At 37.4% G+C, this 21,965-nt stretch overlaps 1 long non-coding RNA gene across 6 annotated transcripts in view; it reads left to right on the forward strand.

Moving 5' to 3' along the window:
* LOC309635975 overlaps positions 1-21,965 on the forward strand; it is a 69,389-nt gene that overhangs the window by 33,083 nt on the left and 14,341 nt on the right. The window contains exon 4 of one of the 6 annotated variants that reach the window (XR_014249138.1): positions 5,446-10,290. The exons of the other annotated variants lie outside the window; for them this stretch is intronic. This is a non-coding gene — a long non-coding RNA (uncharacterized lncRNA). Of the gene's footprint in view, positions 1-5,445; positions 10,291-21,965 lie in introns of those variants that run through there. 6 annotated transcript variants of the gene reach the window in all.

Consider the following 21,965-nt stretch of genomic DNA (forward strand, 5'->3'; position numbering starts at 1 on the left):
ATCTAAAAAGCCTAATATTCAACAACAACAAAATTGAAAGAGCTGCAAAGAAACAGGAAAGTGTGGCCACACTAAGGGAAAAATAGCAGTCAATATAAACTGTCTCTGAGTGTCCCCATATGTTGGATTTATCAGACAAAGTCGTCACAGCAATTATTATATATATGTTCAAAGAACTAAAGGAAACCATGTTTAAAGAATTAAAAGAAAGTATGATAAAAATGATTCAATGAATAGAGAATTTCAACAAAGTGATAGAAATTATAGAAAAGAACCAAGTGAAAATCCTGTAGTCAAAATGTTACTAAGATATTTCATACTGATAAAAAGTTTTTATTTTGAATGAGTGAAAACAAAAACCTAAAACATCGAAATCTGTAGGATGCAGCTCAAACAATGCTTAAAGAGAATGTATAGCTTTTGACAACTATATCAGAAAAGAAGCAAAGTATCACATTAAAAAACTAAGCTTCCCCCTTTAAAAAATTAGAAAGGTGGAATCTAACCAAAAGGAAATAATGACAGTCATAGCAAAAATCAATAAATAGAAGAAAAAAAAAAAGAAAAGAAAAGAAAATTAATGAAATCAAAAGTTTTTTTGAAAAAACAAACAAACAAAAATGACAAATTCTTAGCTAGATTGTACCAAAAAAATAAGAGCACAATTTACCAAAATCAAGTGAAAGAGGAGATATTACTTCTGACCCTAAAGAAATTTAAAGTATTATAAGGGACTATTATGAACAACTTCATGCCAACAAATTAGACAACTTAGATGACATGGACAATTTCTAGAAAAGCATAAATTAGAAAATCTTAATAGATCTCTACCACGTAAAGAAGTTGAATTAGTACTTAAAATTTTTCCCACAAAGTAAAACTCAGAGCCAGATGACTTCTATCTGGTGAATTCTGTTGAGCTCTATCAAATGTTTAAATAGGAAATGATATCAATCTATAATAAATTATTTCAGAAAACAGGGTAAGAGGGAACATTTTCCAGCCTGCCTGTGAGACAGTATTACTGCGATACTGAAGCCAGACAAAGATATCATGAGAAAAGCAAACTACAGACGAAATATCTCATGAACAAAGACACAAAATTCCCGAATTAAATGTTAGCAAACCAAATTTGCAACACATAAAATGCACTATACACCATGACCAAGTGGAATTTATCCCAGAAATCAAAGGTTTGTTTAACATCAGAAAAAAATCATCTAATATATTATAACAGATTAATAGAATAAAGGACCCAAAATGCAAGACCACTTCAATAAATACAGAAAAAGCATTTGACAATATCCAATACCTACTGATGATAAGACCTCTCAACAAGTAAGAATAGATGGGAAATTCCTCAACCTGTTTAAGGGCATCTCCAAAGTACCTACACCTAAAATTATACTTCATGGTTTAATTATTATTATACCCTACATCACACCCTATGTAAAAATTAACTCACAATAGATCATAGACCTAAATATAAAAGGTGAAACTATAAAATTCTAACGGAAAACATAGGAGAACATATTTGTGACCTTGGGTTAGCCAAAAATGTCTTACATAATATAATAAAGGCACAAGTTTTAAAAGAAAAAATTGATAAATTTGATTTCATTAAATCAAAACTTCTGTGCTTCAAAAAAGACACTATCAAGAAAACAAAAAGGAAAGCCTCAGACTGGGAGAAAAATTTACAAATTATATATCTGGTAAAGGACTTTTTTCCAGGATATACACTCTTATAATTCAATAGTAAGAAGAAATAATCCAATTAAAAATGGGCAAAATACAGCAATATGCATTTTACCAAGGAAGACATATGAAAGAAAATGTATTCAACATCATTGGTTATCAGGAAAATAAAAATTTAAACCACAATAAGATGCTACTACACACCCAAAAGAATGTCTATTGTCAAAAAGACAATATGAAGCATTGGTTAGGAAATGGAGCAAATGGATCCATCATACATTGCTGGTGAGAAAGTAAAGTCAATTTAGAGAGCAATTTGCTACTTAGTTTCTTTAAAAACTTAAATGTACCATATGACCTAGCAATTCCATTTTTAGGAATCTATCCAAGAGAAATAAAAGCATATGCCCACAAAAGAAGTCATTTGCAAATGTTCACAGAAGCATTAGTCATAATAGATTAAAACTGGAAACAAGCCAAATGTCCATCAACTGGTGAATGATTAAAGTCTGGTACGTCTATACAATGGAATACTACTCAGAAGTAAAAAGAAAAAGATAATGATGCATGCCACGTCATAGATTAACCTTAAAATATGATATGTGAAAGAAGCCACATACAAAAGACTACATATTCTATGGTTCCATTTATATGAAATAGTCAAAAAAGGAAACTTACAGAAACAGAAAGGAGTGGTTGCTTGGGGCTAGTGAGAACAGTAGTGAAAAAGTAGATTACAAATGACCTTGCAGGAAAATTTGGACGTGATTAAAAAGGTCTAAGACTGGTGAGTGGTGATGGTTGAAAGTCTCTATAAATGTACTAAAAATCATCTAATTGTATAGTTACAGTTTCATAGCATTTAAATTATACTTCAATATAGCTATTCCAAAAAACGTTTTAAAAACCCATGAGGAATGACAAAGACCAAGGTCTCTGAGCAAGTCTGGCTTTGTATATTTAGACAAAGACTGGGTTTCAAAAGATTATTTTTTCCTTCTTGTCTGACTTGATTATCTCTGCTTTCAATATTAAAAGTTTATGGGAAATTTAAATGCTTAATTCCCTAGAGGACTTCTGACTTTTCTGTTGTCTTCAGAGGAGAAACATCCAAATAACAGAGGCACAAATTTCATTAATGATGAAAACCGTAGAATTTTTTTTTTTTTTAATTTAAGACAGAGTGCCAGTAGTTCTGTTTATTTGCCCAGTAATCTCTCTTCTCAACAGGTAAATTCACTTTCTGAAATCCCCACAGACTAAATTAACTATAAGGCTATGTCTTAGCCAGTTCAGGCTGCTATAACAAATAACCACCAGGTGGCTTAAGCAAAAAAAACATTTATTTCCTACTGTTCTGGAGGCTGGGAAGTCCAAGATCAAGGTGCAGGCTGATTCAGTTCCTGCTCAGAGCCCTCTTACCAGTTTGTAGGTGGCCACCTTCTTGCTATATCCTCACATAGCAGAGGGGTCATTGCTCTGGTGCCTCTTGGTGTAAGAGAACTAATCCTATTATTGAGGGTTCTTCCATGACCTAACTACTTCCCAAAGGTTCCATCTCCAAATACCATCACATTGGGGATTAGGGCTTCAAGATATGAATTTTGGGGGCACACAAAATTATAGCAAGCTATAATGTCCTTGTGAACTCTTTAGGCAAGGAAAAAGAATTGTGTCAAGAATTCAAAGATCTCTGAGTGGTTAGGGAGAGTAACCCTAAGCACATACATGATAACTTTATGCATTCACAAAATTGTAAGAAGTTATATATTGATAAATAGTTACTCTGTAGACTTTAATAATATAGATCTCCTATTTTATTGCTATATTTGAGATTATGTCCCCTTTTCCAATTAGAATTGATAGAGTCAAATATGTCAAAAATAAATGGCTCATTCACTGAATTCATTAAGGGGAAAAGAAAAATCATTCTAGGGAAGTAAAGCAGTCAAGTCAGTTTTATATGCATGCAGATTGGAGCTTAAATAATATTTTTTATGTTCCAAATACAGTTATCCCTCAATATCCAATGGGAATTTTTTCCAGGACCACCTGTGGATACCAAAATTTATGGATGCTCAAGTCCCTTATAAAAAAATGGCATAGGATTTGCATATAAACCATGCAGATCGTCCCATATAATTTAAATCATCTCTAGATTACTTATAATACCTTAAACAATGTGAATTCAACATACAAATGAACATGTAAATATTTGTAAATGTAACATAAATGCTATGTAAATGTTGCCCACACAAGGCAAATTCAAATTTTGCTTTTTGGAAATTTCTGAAAAAATTTTTCAAGTATTTTTGATCTGTGGTTCAAATCCATGAATGTAGAATCCACAGATACGGAGGGCTGACTATGATAGTTCAGAAACAACATGAAACAGAAGCCAATGATAGACCAGAAGTCAGAAAACTGTGAGGCTATTTTCCATTTTGTTACTAATAACTGTGATTCTGGCATTTAAAATCTTCAATTCTCTTTTTTCTCCATATATTAAAGGAAATTAATAATAACATAATAGTTGTATGGTGCTACTGTGATGATAAAACAAAAAAGTTAATGTGTAACCTAACTTAACCAACACATCTCCAGGTCCTATAGCCCTAGGGTGCATACAAATGAAGTAATATTAATATTAATAACCTAAATTTCCCTGCCTTAAAATCCCAAAATGATTCAGGACCATAAGGCTCCAACCCCAGTTGAGGAATCTTGATCTCATGAATGCTCAGGAATAGGTTTTCTCCTCTTTTTTCTGTCCTCACGTCATTCTTATTGTCTGTCACTTGTGTGGGACCCCTCATTACTGCCTTGACTACTAATTTTCTGTACTTTCAACATCACAAACCCTTCATGTGCTCGAAAGCTCTGTTCCCTTTAGTTTTCATGGTGTTCCTAGAAACATGCCAACTTCTTCAGAGCAATGAGTAATTCTTTTTCCCATCTCTGCATCACATTGTTACCTGAGCCCTAAAGCAGTACTTCATGGGCCTCAAATTCCAGTGTTCCTCATAAAGACAGCATTTTTAGTGCTTTGTTTGTCCTTTTATCTCTAATGGGTGTCAGATCTTCTTCCTGGGCTTGGTTAGAGATACACAGCATCTTTTAATTTTCTCAGGATTGGAGCACAAAAACTTCAAGACTCCTTTACCCCATGCGTATCAACACATGCAGGAGGATACTTTGATATCTTCATTCCCATATGTATACAAAACAACCAAACTGATTTCTAGGGTAAGTTTAGGTGTGACCCTGTCATATGGTAAACAATGTTTATATGAAATATGTGAAGTTACTGTTTGGACATAGAACCTTCTTGAATTATCCCAACCAGAATGGATTTCTCCTTCCTCTGTAATCCTGTAGTACCTTTTCTCTCACATCCCTCTGACCCTGATATGTTGAAAAGATGTTTAGGTATTATCCAGACTGAAAGCAACTGGAGGCAAGGATTGGACCCCTTGATCTTCTAATTTACCACTATGCTTAGCACAGAACCTTGCATAGATACAAACACAAATGAGCAAACTTGATGCCCTAGTCCAGCACCAGCCCAATTTCATACTAACCCTTTTTCACATGTAAGCACAAGTACGCACACATAAATATTTCCTAGATTTCTTTAGATATTCCCAGAAACTGTAGTAATGCAGTACACTTGTATAGAACTTTTTAAAATATTTTATTTTCCAAGAGCTATGTATCTTTATGTCCTCTTTGGCTCCTCTCCTCCAGAGATACATCTCTGGTGTCTTCGTCCCTTTTAGAACTGCAGAAGGTGCTCCAGGGGGCTAGTACAAAGCACAGAGCCTGGAAGTCTGGAGACTCCGGTCCTAGTCACAGATCTTTTACTCTTAATGTAAGTGACTTTCTTCTAAATATGTACCTGGTGGACTTCCCTGGTGGTGCAGTGGTTAAGAATCCACCTGCCAATGCAGGGGACACAGGTTCGAGCCCTGGTCCGGGGAGATCCCACATGCCGCGGAGCAACTAAGCCCATGCATCACAACTACTGAGCCCATGTGCCACAACTACTGAAGCCTGCATGCCTAGAGCCCATGCTCCACAACAAGAGAAGCCACTGCAATGAGATGCCCACGCACCGCAACGAAGAGTAGCCCCCGCTCGCCGCAACTAGAGAAAGCCCACGCACAGCAAGGAAGACCCAATGCAGCCAAAAATAAATAAATTAAAAATAAATAAATAAATAAAATAAAAATGTACCTAGGATTTGTTTTAATCAGGTATGGATAAGACAGCAGACACGGAAATGTTTGTCATGAAGGAAGAAGTTTACAGTCACAGTCCCAGCACCATGGAGTGATTTAGGGCAGAGGGAATATTGACTTGGTGTGTGAGAGTTTTATAAAAGAGATACTTGGGATTGGGGGCTCTGGATTGGTTGATTTGTGTATCAACACAAATGACACAGGGGAGTCATTTGCTGTCTCTAAGAATTAGCCAGCCCTAGGAGGGGCAGTGTCTCTAGTATCAAGGCCTCATTTGCAAGAGCATCAAGGATATAGAAAATTAGAAAATATAGTCAATACAGACCTTGTTTGAGCTGCTTCAAAATTCAGGACCTCAGTTTCCTTGTCTGTAAAACGAAGGTATTGAAAGAAGTGGCCTCTAATGTGTTTCTAATATTCTCTGATTATGAGGAAAAATCCCTTGGCTCTGGGTTATGTGCTTCAAGCTTTTTCTTATGCCAGTGAGTAACAGCTATAGTTAAAACTGTGGCTCTGTTTCACTAGAAGGTATTATTTATGTTTGAATAACTATACTTTTTGGAGATAAGCCTAACAACTCTAGCACCAAAATATTTAGTGTCTCATTTACACATTTTTTTCCTCAATAAGAACTGAGCAGGTAAAGATTTTGAGTTATCTAGTAAAACCACAGAAACCTTAGGAAGTGGGGGAAAGTGTCAGACAAATCTCTTTCAAATTTTATTAGAGGATGAGTTGGATCAGATATGGTATATTATTTATATATAAATCACTAGGAATGAAATTAATCTTTTAGTTGGACAAAATTAATATTCAAATCCCTGATTCATTTGCCAAATATGGTCACATGTATATCTGTGAAACTTATAGAGGCCAGGCACCACTCAGGTAATTTTAGAAGTATTATTTTCAGATTATTATCTATAACACATAAATTAAAAATTTAGAAGTTCAGAAAATGTAATTTTCATTTCATGGTTTTTGTTTATGATCTATGCTCTTAAATCTTTATTCTCCCTCCCTAAACTTTACACAACTCACATAACTCCCCAGTAATGCTAACCTGGCTGCATACATTATAACTTTGGAATAGATTTAGAATAGAAGTGTCATGTGTGGTTGTGCAGATTGTGGGCTATACAACTCTAGGGGCCATGATTCATAATTGGACTTAATCCTGGCCCTTCAGATGCTTTCAATTTAGATAAGATGTACATCTTGCAACATGTAAGTGTAAGAAACTGTGAGGGGAAAGGCACTTCAGAGTTTCATAAGATAGATAAATAACCTCTGGTTTGGATGACCAGAGAAACTCTACATGCTAACAATAATCACCATGTGTCTTAGTCTGCTCAAGTTGACATAACAAAATACCAAAATACCACCATACACGTGGCTTAAACAACAGATTTTTATTTTTTCACAATTCTGGAAGCTGGGAAGTCCAAGATCAAGGTGCTGGCCAATTCAGTTTTCGGTGAGAGCTCTCTTCCTGGCTTATAGGTGGCCACCTTCTCTCTGTATCCTCAGAGAAAGAGAGAGAAAGAGAAAGCTTTCTAGTGACTCTTCTTACAAGGGCACTAATCCCATCATGAGGGTTTTACCTCCTGACCTCATCTAACCTAATTATCTTCCAAAGGCTCCACCTCTAAATACTATCACATCAGGAACTAGGGCTTCAACATATGAATTTTTGGGGAACACAAACATTTATTCCACAACACCATGTGAATACCACTTCCTAGAATCATAAAATGCATAATTTTCACAACTCTTGTCTCTTTCTCTCTCTGGAGCATCTTTCAACTTTATTTTTTACTATATCATTTTATTCCACTCATCTTCCAAAGCCCACTTAGGGTTCCAACTCCTCCACTTATTTCTTTAAAAATACTTGAGAACTAGGTATTTTCCAGGCACTGTAGTAGGTATTGGAAATACATCAACAAATGAGATATGTCCCTGCTTTCTCTTGCCTTGCAATCTATTAGATGAGATAAATGCTAAATATAATAAAGTATCTAAAACACAGAGATATAAGTCTAGACAAAGAAAATTAGTTGTACAAAAGAGAAAATGACTCATTCTACCAGAAGGAGATGAGAGAGCCTGTGGGGCATCAAGAGTAGAGTAAAAATTCACAGAGAGAAGTAATTTTTAGCTAAATCTTCAAGTATAAAGTATTTGATCGAAAGATTTGAGTGGTGTGGACATTAAAGTTTGAGACAAGGTGTGGAGATAGGTCACTGAAAGCCCTTTATCACCTTCTAAAGGGTTTGAACTTTAGCCTATAAAATGTAGGGAACCACGGAAGAAAAACACTATGCTTTGGAAACATCATTTTGGTGGTTGTTTGAGGGATGCAAGTCAAGTTAGGTGACAATTGTAAGAATGAAAACAGATGACGAGATGATGATGGCAGTGAGGTGCATGTGGGGATGAATACAAGAAATATATAAAATAAGGAATATCCGTATAATTTAATGGGTGAGTAAATGTGAACAGATCAACAAAAGGGAGGAGACTAGAGTGACTCCCAGTTTCTGACTCCCAGTTAAATGACTGGGTCTTGCCTTGAGTTGTAAAAGGAAGGATAGATATAGGGTGCAGATAGAGAAGGATGCAAGGTTTAAGGAGAAGATGTTTTAAAAATTATGGTTAAAGGACCTTGATCATGTTTATATCCTATTTGAAAGGAGTTAGAAAAAGAAAGGATAGTAAATACATGATAGAAGAGGATAATGAAGGTATAAGCTCACCTATAGGAATAGGCAATCAGATGTAGAAAATGTGAAGAAAATAGCACTGAACTAGAGAAGAGAAACTGCTTCCTTTGATATAGAAGCAGAAACAGCAAGGGCGAATATACATTTAAATAAGTTGTAGGTTTGTAGGGTCAGAGGTAAGATGGTAAGGGATTTAGCTTCTGATATCCTCATTTTTTTCCCTATAAAAATCTGCTGAAGTTGCGGGAAAGATGGAGTAAGGATCTGTGAAGTGTAAAGAAAGCATGAACTAGCTAGCCTCTGTGAGGGATGGAAGAGAGACTGAGCAGAGACGGGTAAAAGGTTTGTCACAGAGTACAGGGGGTACCACTGAGATGGAGTCCACACATTTCTAGTGGTAACAATACACATACGTATGTAATAGCCTTTTGTAATGCTCAGCAGTTCAAGTGTATGAGTGGTGAGGGTACATGTCTGGGTTTATCCATGGCTAGGAATTGACAGGGAGGATATAGAGGTTTGAGTCTGTGGACATTGAAGTACTAGTGAGAGTAATTTAAGACACTTACTAGAGCTTTAGATTGAGTAGGAAGAGAAGGGAAAGCATAAAGAAAGTGATGAATTGAGAACAAAAAGGAAAAATGTAAGCAAAACATTCCCAAGGAGGTTGAAGAATAGGTTGACATAAGGGAGTAAAATGGCTATAAGGATAGAATATGATAGTCAGATCTTGGAATACTGGAATTTACCATTCCAGAGATGAGAGCATTCCAAGGTCCAAGTTCAGTCATGTGCTTCGGTTATTGAAGTGGAAGAATTTTGGGGTCAAGGAGCTTAAGACCATGTTGTTGATTGAGCATCCACATGCATGATGCAATCATCGGTGACCTTGGCAGGAGTTGGGGCAAAAATGAAGATTGTGAGTCATACCAGAATGCTTAATGACAAGAGATGTGGGATGTAATATGGGATAAATAATGAACAGATGATCTTTTATTCAATTCAGAGTTTACACCGTGTTACTCAGGTATTATTTTACTTAATCTTTACAACCTGTGACACAGACATGACTATTAGTCTCATTTTACAAGTAAAGAGTGATTTAAGTTGGAACCCCCCCAAACAAAAACCACTCAGCCAGTAAGTGATAAAGCTAGACTTCAAGTCCACATTTTTTGACTACACATCCTTTTTTCTTTCCAGGGTAAGATACTGTCTTAACAAACATAAAATTTTACCCCTTCCGGCACACATTTCACAGAGGTACTCTAAAGATATAAGGCCTTAATCCAAACCAAAAATACAAAAATAGGTAATTTAAAGCCCATTGGTTTAAGTAAAACGTGGTTTCCTAGAAGCCTCTGTATGAAGTGAAGGGTGTTTCTGCCAGTTTGTACCAAGGAAAACAAAAGGCTTATGTATACACAGGAGGCATAACCCTTCCTCAGCTGCCTGAGTCAGAGTGGAACTGACCCTCTGCCACACCACAAATGCTACTTGATGTTGAACTCAGCTTGATTACACCTTTAAATTGTCAGATGAAGAGATCACAAACTAAGGGATGGAGCATCCAATATGCTACTTAAAGTATTTCTGCTTAAAAACAACAACATAAAAAAGTGGATGGCTCAGATCTTATTGTTTATCTCTCTCTAATGACTCTCAATTTCCTCTCAAAGATAAAAGTACTGATAATTATTTAAACAAAATGTTTTTAAAACACCAAGCTTTCTGGGAGGAAGAATCACACTCCGTACTTTTGGACAACATTATGACCATTTATTCCTGCTGTTTGACTCACCATAACTATGAAGGCAGAAAATTAAAAATGAAAAAAATTAATTTCTCTTTACCACTTTCCTTTGATTTTTGCATCCAGAATTTATCCGTGAAGGAATGAGGTTTTGGGGAGTCCTTGGTGCTCCTTCCCTACCCAATAGTAGTGCCTGGAATATGGGAGGCACTCAAGAAATGGTAACTAAGTTACATTTAACCTAGTAACTAAGTCAGGGGACTGTCCATCAGGAGAAAAAAACATTTCAACAGTGAGAGGTACAAATACCCAAAACCACTTCTATAGAGGTTAGAAAGGTAAAAGAACTGAATTCAAGAATCTGAGGAAGTAATCTCTTCCTTGACTATAGGTTAGAGTGAATATTTGGAGGACTTAAGAAAGGCCCCCCCCCCCCATTTAGGGAAATGCCTAATGGTCAGATTGCCATGAATTTGGATGGAGTGAGCCTACAGATGGCAAGATAAAAGCAAATTAAATGTATAGAAATAGTAAGATCCACGAATGTTAAACAAGCTATTTTCAGATGACACTTTATGAAAAGAGCTTGAGGTGTAAAATTCAGGTAATGAAGTCCCTGAGGTTCTTTACCGCATAAGGTGTGGGTGTGAGTGGGGAGTGGGGGACAAGCTGAGCTGAGAGGTGAGCTGCACGGGATACCACCTAGACCACTTTGTGAAATCAAGTTCTTCCTCCCAGCAAGGAATTCACCCCTACTCAAAGAGACACAGGAATCGCCAGCCCATGGAGATGTCTAAGGTGAGAAAGAACTTTGATGTTGGTAGCAGTGATGGAAAAAGGCTCAACGATCTGTGTAACTCAGAGACAGGGCTTCTTCTAGGTACAGTGGGAGCAATCACTGGGTGACTGAATAAAGAGGCGGGGGATTCTCTAATCAATGGGGAAGGGGACTACCTCGCACATTGTAGAGGATGTAGAAAATGATGGTGATGGAGGCATAAAGCAATATGTTTGCCATCCGAGGACCATGGCATCCCAATCCAGTCCCGTGATGTCTGCAGCACAGAGACAGCTGCCTGACGATAAAGAAAGAATCCTAGAAAACTGGCCCTACATAGAGCCATTTAAATAGATGGCATCTTAGACTTTCTAGCAACATGCCATCTAAGAGCAAGAATGGACACCGATGGGCATGCCAACCCTCAAGAAATCATGTCCTATTACTAAAATACTGACACTAATGGATGTTCTGAGTAAATGCCTTATGAGGAGAAGGCAATGTACTTGAGTTAAATCCAATTAACCACAGAGTACTCACCTCTTGTCCCAGAATGTGAACTGGCTTCTCAATTCCAGTGTTAATCACATTGGCCAGTTTGACTATTGATTTGTGACCTATAGATTGTTAGCTCCATTATACAGACTAGGTTATTTTCTTTTAAGTGTGTTGCTTTGATTATGATATTATTGCCCTGGACAGCCCAATTTAGGACAGACCCAGGTCCTAACCTTTTGGGGAGGGAGTAGAGATAAAGCAACTGGATGAAAAATACCTGTTTTTCACAGGAATGCAGAGGTTTACTAGGAGAATAATATAGTAAAATAATGTTTTTGAAATATTAACCTTTTTTTCCCCCTGATATTTCCCCATTTCCCTTCTTTCTGTACAAGATATTAGTTATCTGTGTTCATCATTCCAGGAAAGGGCACAAAGCTTGTGAGTCTCTTGATCCTGGCTTTGTTTTCCTAAAACCTTACAGGAAGGGGTTAGAGGAGAGATAAAAATGTTTGGAAGACATATGGATTGAGAAAAATGAGGTGTTCCCCCTTCCTACACTAGAAAAATACTCTTCCAGGCTTGGGAAGGGAAGGAGCAATGCAGAGGAGTTTATGAGAACAGAGTTCTGTGGGCCTGGGAGAGAGAATGGCCCTATACCTTTCTTCTCTGGCATAATCCCAGGAGGTGGTGTGAGGGCTGTGGCGCTCTCAAGAGCAGAGAATGGACCCAGTTCTGTAGACAGAGCCCAGGAAAGGTGACAAAACCTCAGAGAGGGTATGGATGCAGAGAGGTCCAAAGGCAGACTTTAAGAGATAGCTGAAAAACAGGACAAGGATTTCTGTGCCTTTAGGCACAAGAAAAGAAGGGACAGAGAGAACTCCAGTCCTGGAGGAGCCGCAGAGAGAGGACCAAAGGTCATCACATTGATGACTGGTGTGCATAGATAAATGAGGTCCAGACAGCATCCTCACCCCTGGGGCTTGGCCTACGCAAGCTCTCATCAAGTCTTAGACACAAATCGGGGAAAGGAGAGGAAACACATAAAGTTTCTGCCACACTAGCAGAATAGAGGCTTGAAATCCAGTTTAGGCTGAGTTATTAAGCAGAAACGTTAAATTTACTTCACATCTGAATTTGAGGCCTCGTATTTATAATAGGTAAACCGCCACTTATGTCAGTTGGCAACTTCATGCATTTATGTCTTGGGTCCCCTACCAGGCGCACATATTGAGACCAAAAGGTGTCTTACACATCCTTATATTTCCTTCAGTATTTAATAGTCACTCAATCATTTAACATATTTGTAAAGCACCGATGGGTTTCCAGGACTGCTTAGTTCCTGAGGGTATGTCTTTGAACAAAACTGGGGATGTTCCTGGTTTCATGGAGTTCACAGTCTAGTGCAAGAGATGGACAACATTCTGATGGCCCTCAGAAGAATGTACAATCCACCCCATTCAAGGACTCACGATCACAGAAATTCTTCTGGTCTGGGCTCAGAACCAGACTGCTTCATCTCCTCTGTCCTTGGATGTTCTGCTTCTGCTGATATGGAAATCAGTGAAGCACACAAACATTATGGAAGAACATTGGTACAGCTGGAGACAGGGAAGGGCATGTGATATCTGACTCCTAAAAGCCAGTGGGAGTTATTATTATGTGAATCCTGGCAGTTGCAGAAGTTCCAATTATTATTTACTGTTGGGAAGATTATATTTAATAAACTATTAAATATTATAATAAGTATAATTTATTATATTTAATAAATTATTAAACATTTAAAATGGCAACTATGTGGTCTGTTAAACTGTGAAAGTGTACCACGTATTATGTAAGGGAATTAATCCACATATTAAATTCCACATATTAAGATTAAGGAATATTTTTAAAGGAGAATATAAAACAGTCTGCACAGCCTGGAAAAAAAGAGATGAACAATATTCAAATGAACAACTATATGACATTTTAGGTGGTGATTAGGGATGTGAAAATTATAAATCAGGGCAAGAGAGGTATCTAGAGTATTCACCAGTTTTGAATACATGATACTTGCCCAGTGAAGCTGTTAAACTGACTTGACTGGAACTCATGATTTTTGGAGCACTGACAATCATTTCAATAAGCAAAGAACATTTTCTCAAGAAAGCCAAAATAGGCAAATGAGAGAAGCAAATATTTATGTAGATTCTTAAATAAAACAAACCAGCCAAAGACCTTATTAATCAAATAAAGGGAAATAAAAGTAAAAATCACACAAGGGGGACTTCCCTGGTGGCGCAGTGGTTGAGAATCTGCCTACCAATGCAGGGGACACGGGTTTGAGCCCTGGTCTGGGAAGATCCCACATGCCGCGGAGCAACTGGGCCCGTGAGCCACAATTACTGAGCCTGCGCGTCTGGAGCCTGTGCTCCGCAACAAGAGAGGCCGCGATAGTGAGAGGCCCGCATACCGCGATGAAGGGTGGCCCCCGCTTGCCACAACTAGAGAAAGCCCTCGCACAGAAACGAAGACCCAACACAGCCAAAAATAAAAAAATAAAAAAAAAAAAAAATCACACAAGGAACAAATATATTTTTATTAATTTAAATCCAAACATGCCTGATTCCAAAACTTGCGAAGTGTTACCGCATCAGGAACAAAAAAACATAGGCTACGGATCTGAATTCCTGTTTCAGTTATATTACCTTGGCAAGTTACTTAACTTTTCTTAACTTTTTTTTTTCAGTCTTATAACATAAAAGGAGATTAGTAATTCCAAACTCACTGATTTGCTGTTGGGAAGATTATAAATTATAATTTTAAAATACTGTAAGCACCTAATAAATGATAATTATTTTTAAAACATAGCTCCCTTCCATGTAGCCCCTCACAGATATATGTGGATGACATACAGAAGTGGGCACAGAAAGAATGTATACTGGTAATACGTCACTGGTTTAAGAGCAGAGTGGAACACGGGGATATTTTGAAGCAACCAGAGGATGCCTTCAGTGTTCTTTTTTGGAATTTGCACTTGACCTCCATTCCCCAGCATTTATCTAGGTGACCTCCCTTCCTGGCAGAGGATATAGTCAAGTCTGTTACCTGAGTACGCAGTGCTCAGGGCTCCTGCCCCTCATGCATTCCTCCCAAGCAAGCCCCTGTCCCCCTGCTGGCCACTCTAGATTTGCTGATGCCATGTTCTCTCTCCCTTTCCAGCCTATAATTCTATGAGTGATGAAGAACTTCTGCGACTGCCAGGATTCACATAATAATAACTCCCACTGGCTTTTAGGAGTCAGATACCACAGGCCATTCCCTGTCTCCAGCTGTACCAATGATCTTCCATCATACTTGTGGTTCCCTCCATTATAGTTACTTGCTGCACTGTATTGCAATCATCTGTTTATAGATCTCTCTCTCCTCAAGGACTATAAGCGCTTTAAGGCTGAAACTGTCTTAGTTTATCTTTAACCACAACGCTGGATGTAAACTGGGAGTTCAGATATTTAATTCAGCAAATGAAGGAATAAACCATCATCATTATTTAATATGCACAGAACACTTTGGCTCCGTGCCTAGCATGATGCTGGTGATTTTGCATGTAGTAAAATATACATTTTAGTATTCTCCTTCTGAAGATAAGGTTGTGAGTTTGGTTTAAATAACTCAAAGTGTGTGCATCTAAAAGAGAAACATATCAGGCCAAACCAGAGGGAGGGTCAGTGGAGAGAGAAACTTTTAGCAGATGAGGGCTTTTAGCTTTCCCAAATCTCATGTAAATATAGCTGCATTTTTCTGCCTCTGTGTAATATGGGCTTTGGCTTTAGGATTCTGAATGTCACTGTAGAAAGGCAAAGATACAGAAGGGGAAAGGGCTTTGCCATTATTAAGCCATCTCTATTTACTCCAGATTTATATTCATCTCCCACCCACCCACAGCTAACTTCTGTAAAGGGCATTAATTTGTCAAGTTATTTTTTTGAAACCATCTGACAATTCTTCCTGAAGCTGAAAATTTCCCAGATGAGTACCCTGAGAACTAGTTGGGTTTCTTCTCTAATAACATTCAAAACCAGCAATTAATTCTTCTGTGAACAGATTCAAACCACAAAGGTTGTAAACGACATTGGAAGAAGCCAAACTGGCTGCAAGCATAAATATTTTCCTCAACATGGTTTGCAAATTGCTTGCATCTTAGCTCTGCAGAAAGGGCCAGGGCTGGTGGGAATGCAGTAACTGGGGACTAGTAATCCCCGTCCATGTGTCTCCCTAGGGAGGACTGTCCTTTAAGGTGCCATAGGGATCAGTTAATGAGGCCAGCCTGTGGTCTTGGGTCATGTCTGAAAGAGGAAACAACAAAATCTTCATGGGAAAATTACGTAAAAATGAAAATAGCCAGAATATGCAAGTATTATCTAGCACCCTAGGGAGGTTATAAGTATAGCCTGAAAAAAGAGAAAAGGGGCATGGGGTGGGGGAGAGAGGGGTAATGGAAAAAAAACTGGATTAGGAGTTTAGTCCCAACTGTGTTAGACTTTCCAGTGTGTGTGTTGCTATCTTTCTCTGGACTTCAGTTTCCTCCTGGAAATGTCACTTTCTGTGAGATACTTTCTAGTGCTAACATTCTATAGTGCTGCTCTCAAGAACAGAAAGAGGGTAATATTTTGCCATTTGATGGCAGGCTGGTACTTTGAAGATCCCCCATCCTCCCCACCTCAGATTCACCAGTTGAATACCTCAGAGAGAACAAAACTCGTGCTGTAAGATCCCCAAAGGGAATTCTAGATTTAAATAATCCTAAGAATCCTTTCCCAATCTTAACCTCCCAAACCACAAATCCCCTTCCTGTGGGTTTCCCACTCACCCAGGCAGAATTCTTCCTTTTTGCTTTCAATAGCCCCCAGTCGGTATTGCCAAAAAACACATCACATTATTTCATAAATATTTCTTTGGTTGTCTAATCTAGACTAGAATGGACTAGAATGACAGCTCCTTGATGAAAAGGATTGTGTCTTAATCACTTCAGTGTTCTCAGGATTCATGGTAGTACTTGGTGCATAGTAGGACTTCAAAAAAATAAGTGTTAAATGGAAGAATGAATGAATGTGTTGAAAAGAAATGTGAGCACACGAAAAAGGGAAAGGTGGCAGACAACATTACCTTCCAAATCCTTTCAGATCTGAGATTGTTAAACTTTTATTGATCTAAATAATAGTTTTCTAAATATCAGCATGATTTTGTGATGATGTTCTTCCACATCAACCCTCACTGTCTGTTTTCTTAGACTTCCATGTACCTGTTTCTTGCACTTAACATTTCTGCCTTTCTCTCCTCCCGCACCAGGATATCAGCATTGTTAGACTGACAGTTACTTTCATCCTTCTTTCCCCTCCATATATGGACAGTATTCTTTGTTCCCCTGTCTTGGGATGACAGGTAGGGAAAAAAGCATCTTTTGAAACTGATTTCCAAATTGCTTAGGTGATGTACTTTTTTTGTGTGAAGTTCCTTTTAAGCAAAGAAGCTGTTGCAATTAATTATAAACCAATCTTAATGACACTCTTTTATTGGATGGATGTGTATCTGCCTACTGGCTAATTAATCATCATCCTAGCCTTTTCACCAACTTCCTCTTCCTCATCTCTCATTCTTGTACCCTCTCTATCCTCAAGCTCCATTTAACTTTAGAAAAGATAGTTTCATTCTGTCCTAATTTATTCCTGATCACTGATTTTCAATGTTGATTTAGATTAGAAGTAAAACATCAAAGAAAAAGAGTGTAGATTTCAGAGTATCTTGACATGGGAAACTTGTAGAAGTGGAGGCTTGCTTCAACACTTTGATCCTAGAAGAAACAGAGTGAAAACGTTATGTCTTTATTAGAAAAGTGGTGCAGAAAATTGGCTCACCCCGAGGGGTCTAAGGGCTTATTTAAACACACCCAGTGCTCAAATTATCCCCCTTTAAGAGCTTCCAAGTAGAATCATACAATAACTTCATCAAAGATGAGATTCACATTTGCAATCAGCTGGTGTATTGGTGTGATTTAGAATTATAGAATATTAAATTTGCTGTAGCTAACCCTTTCACTTTTACAGATGAGGAAACTGAGGCCCAGAATGGAGTGGCTTATTTAATGTTACACAGACAATTAGTGACAATTGTCTCTTTTAATTGTCTCAATTAGTGATAAATTGTCTCTTTTATCAATCTGAAGTGTTTTCCCTGCCAGCTTCCATGAAGACTAAAATTTTCACCTTCCAAATCACTTCCTACTTGCTTTGAGTTTGCCTCTAGAAAGCCCCTGACAGAATACAATATGCAGCTGGGGATATGGTGCATTCTCATAGCACTCACTGCCATAAATTTGGTTTTCAGATTAGCTCCTGGCCCCTACCCTGAGAGAATTGGGTGCATCAGACAGGTACACTTGGATGTCAGAGGTAGAAGTAAGGAAATGGCTGAAACAGCATTTCTAATTCTGTGTTTTGCAGATGCTCATTATCTTAAGATGCTAATTATGGACAAAAAAAAGGTAATCATGGTAAAAATCAATTGAGAAATACTGTAATAAACACAGTTAAGTGAAATTTTTAACTTTTACTATGCAAAATACTCTGTAAAGAGAATGAAAAATCAAGCTACAGACAGAAAATATTTACAAACCGCATATTTGACAAAAGATTTATCAAGTATATATAAAGAACTCCCAAAAATCTACAACTGGAAAAATGGGCAAAAGACATGAAAAAGATATTTCATCAAGAAGAATATACAGATGGCAAGTAAATGCATGAAAAGATGTTCAACATCATTAAACATTAAGGAAAGGAAAACCCCATAACAAGATACCACTATACACTCACTAGAATGGCTATAATCTAACAGACAAACAATACCAGGTGTTGACAAGGGTGTGGAGAAACTAGATCTCTCCTACGTTGCTGATGGGAATGTAAAATGGTATGGCTACTCTGGAAAATAATTTAGCAGCTTCCTAGAAAACTAAATATATACTTAACATACAATTCGGCAATCACATTCCTGGGGGTTTATTGCAGAGAAATGAAATGTCCACACAAAAATGTATATGAGTGTTCATAGAACATTATTTGTAAGCTTTATTTGTAATAGCCAAAAATTATAAACAATTCAAGTATCTTTCAATGGATAAATGTTTAAATAAACTGTGGTACATACATAATGAGAAAATGAATGGACAATTGATATATGTAGCAACTTGAAAGGATTTCAAGGGAATTATGCTGAACAAAAAAAGCTAATCTCAAAAGGTTACATACTGTATGATACTATTTAAGTAACATTCTCAAAATTACCAAATTATAGAGGTAGTGAACATATTAGTGGTTGCTGGAAGATAAGGAGTGAGATGGGTATAACTATAAAGGAGTTAGCTGGAAATCTAGGCTGGAGTTATACATTTGGGAGTCATCAATATACAGATGGCACACAAAACCAGGAAATTAAGTGAGATCACTTTGGAGAAAGTTAAGATAGAAAAGATGAAAAGTCCAAGGACCAAGTCCTAGGTCTCGAGATAGTTAAGAATCCATGAGAAAAGGAGAGATCAGCAAAAGAAACTAAGATGTGACCAGAGAGTGTTAGAATGGTGGGATTATGGGGTGACATTTATCTTCTTTTTCATATTTTTCTCAGTGTAGTTTTATTACTTCAAAAATGAAAAAAGTACAACTAAAACTTTTTTGTTATGTTTTTAAGCTCCTTAAAGACAAAAAAAAAAAAAAAATCTACTGCTTGCTCAGTGATCCTTATATATACTCTGCCTCCACTGAGAAACCAACATCTTCAAAAAGAACTTGTTAAATCAAGGAATATATTGGCTAAGATGTTTAATAGGCATGACAGAGGATTGAGTTCCTCTGGGTATGTGTTATGTTGTCTTACCTAAATGTAACTTGAGGAAAAAAGAAAAAAATCTGAATGCATTACTGGACAACGTTTAGCACTGAATTTTTTCTCCTCTTTATCCTAAGCTTCATAAGGTGAGGGATAGTACCTATCAAGTTTTTTGCACAGTGCCTTCCACTTAGCAAGTTTCCATAACATCTGAGACATTTAGGTCTGTTAAAAACCCAGAAACACCCCCAACCTTTTATTTATGAAAAACTCCCTTGCTGATGACTAAGCCCTGGGCAGAACTGGTCTATAATTTTACATGTCCAAATTTTTTCCCTTTTATGGATGGAATTTTATAGATCATAAATTCAAATGCTCAGAGAACCTTAGAAGTTATTTATTCTTACCCTTTCTACCAATCCTCTTATGTTGAATTACTGACTCAACAGAGCTTAGCTGAGATTGGCACTTTTCTAACACTAATATTTTCTATGTTTTCAGTTTCTTTCTGCCAAGAGCTTAAAAGTAGTGAGGTGAGCAGGGAAAGGCATTTCTTCTCCAAAGACCAAATCTTGAAAGTTCACTCTGGCATCAGCAACAGTAAGGCTTTCTCCAGTCCCACCATACCTGACTTTAGCAGCTTTTCTTTAGCAGGGGTTTAGGAAACCTAGGTTCTATTCGTAGCTGTGCAACTAGCTCACTGTGTGACTTTGGACAAGCCATTTAATCTTGAAGCTATAATGACTCACCCTAACCACCTCTTAAATTTGCTGTGGGAAAGCTTGAGACAATATTCATGATCGGTTTAAGACACATAGATGGTTAAAGGTCATTGCTCTAAAAATAGATATTCTTTACATATTTGTCTTTGGCTTTCTTTTTTTCTTTGCACTCAGTTTATGATAATTTCATAGCTGTAGTGATTGTTTCCAAATTATTAAATTCACAACTGTGTCTCTAGTCATGTTTTCTACTAGTGCCTCAGTTCTAGATGATCAGCAGTTAGCTCTGCAACACCATAGCCTAACCCATGTTTGCAGAAAGACTTAGGACTCAACTGGAGAACCCAATGGATGTCTTTGGGGCCTTGTGTCCTGTGTCAGCCGAGATCTATAAGGTGTTGTTAAATTAAATGAATGAGCTAAGTACTTCCAGGCTCAAGCCCATATTTCCCTAGGAACAATGGTAGTATTGTACCTACTGATTGGAATACCATGTACTGAGCTAGGGGTAGCTGAGAGAAGGCAGTGGAAGGTAAATATAATGAGGAAACTAATAACTAGTACGTACTAGTGATTTATGATATTAACTCATTTAACCTGCACAAAAACCTTGCACAGCAATTACCATCATTCCCCATTTAATAGGAATCTGAGGAAAGAGTGGATGACTTTCTCAAGGAAATATTGAAGGTTGGTAGAAATTTGGAGGCATTATTTAACCTTCTAAAAAGAAGACCTTCCTTCGTGCCGTGAAAAATATAAATTAGAAGAATCTTGATAAACATACTAAGAGGCTTATTGGCCATACTACAGGAGAGAAATGAAGATCTAAACTAAAAGCTTCCAGAAGGAGGAACTGATTCTTCCTTTCTTACATTTCCATAGAAGAGACACTTTTACTCTACTCCGCATAAAGTAGATTATTGGAGTGGACACTTCCTGTCTCTTTCCACCCATTTTTGTTCCAACTCAAGGAGCAGGTGCAGATGATTTGAAATTCGAGAACCTCATGCTCAATGGGGTAACTTCACTTGCAGTATGTTTACTAAATTGAATCGTAATGTAAGTACTTTTCTCATTCTCCTTCTCTCGTGTACTTTCTGCCCCTAGTTTTATAAGAGGGGACAACTCTTCCATCATGAAGCAGATAAACAGGGCAGATATTCCTCCATTTGTTGAAGGTGGACCATTTTCCAGTTTCTTCCTTGCCATTTGAATGAGTAAATCAAACCCTACCCTTCCCACTGATGTCAATGTCTACATTTAGGGTGAAGTGTTAAGATGGTCCTAGCTTGGCCCAAGATGCTAGCCACAATTTCAAATCCAACTTATCAAGAAGCTCTGAATTTTGTGTTTACTGAACAGCCATCAATAAAGCTGATTCTTTCCACCTTTTATCTCTCTATACCTGTTATAATCCTAGAGGAAGCATTATTAGCACCTGGAGCATCAGTGGGGATAGAAATAAAAGATTTGTGTTCATCAAGCAGTGTTTTTCCAGGAAAATGATTCCCTAATATTTTGAGGAAACCCTGCTTCCCTGCTTGACCAGTGCCCAGAACAAGGAAATCAGTTTGTCTCTGAGTCTTAGGTTCCTTATCTGTCAAATAAGGATCAGGGATAGCTCATTTTAAACATGGGTAATGCTATTCTCCATCACCCCTTAGGTTCATAGTAGGACATTAT

This window comes from Balaenoptera borealis (genome assembly GCF_965194805.1).
Source record: "Balaenoptera borealis genome assembly, chromosome: 1".
Taxonomy (NCBI): Eukaryota; Metazoa; Chordata; class Mammalia; order Artiodactyla; family Balaenopteridae; genus Balaenoptera; species Balaenoptera borealis.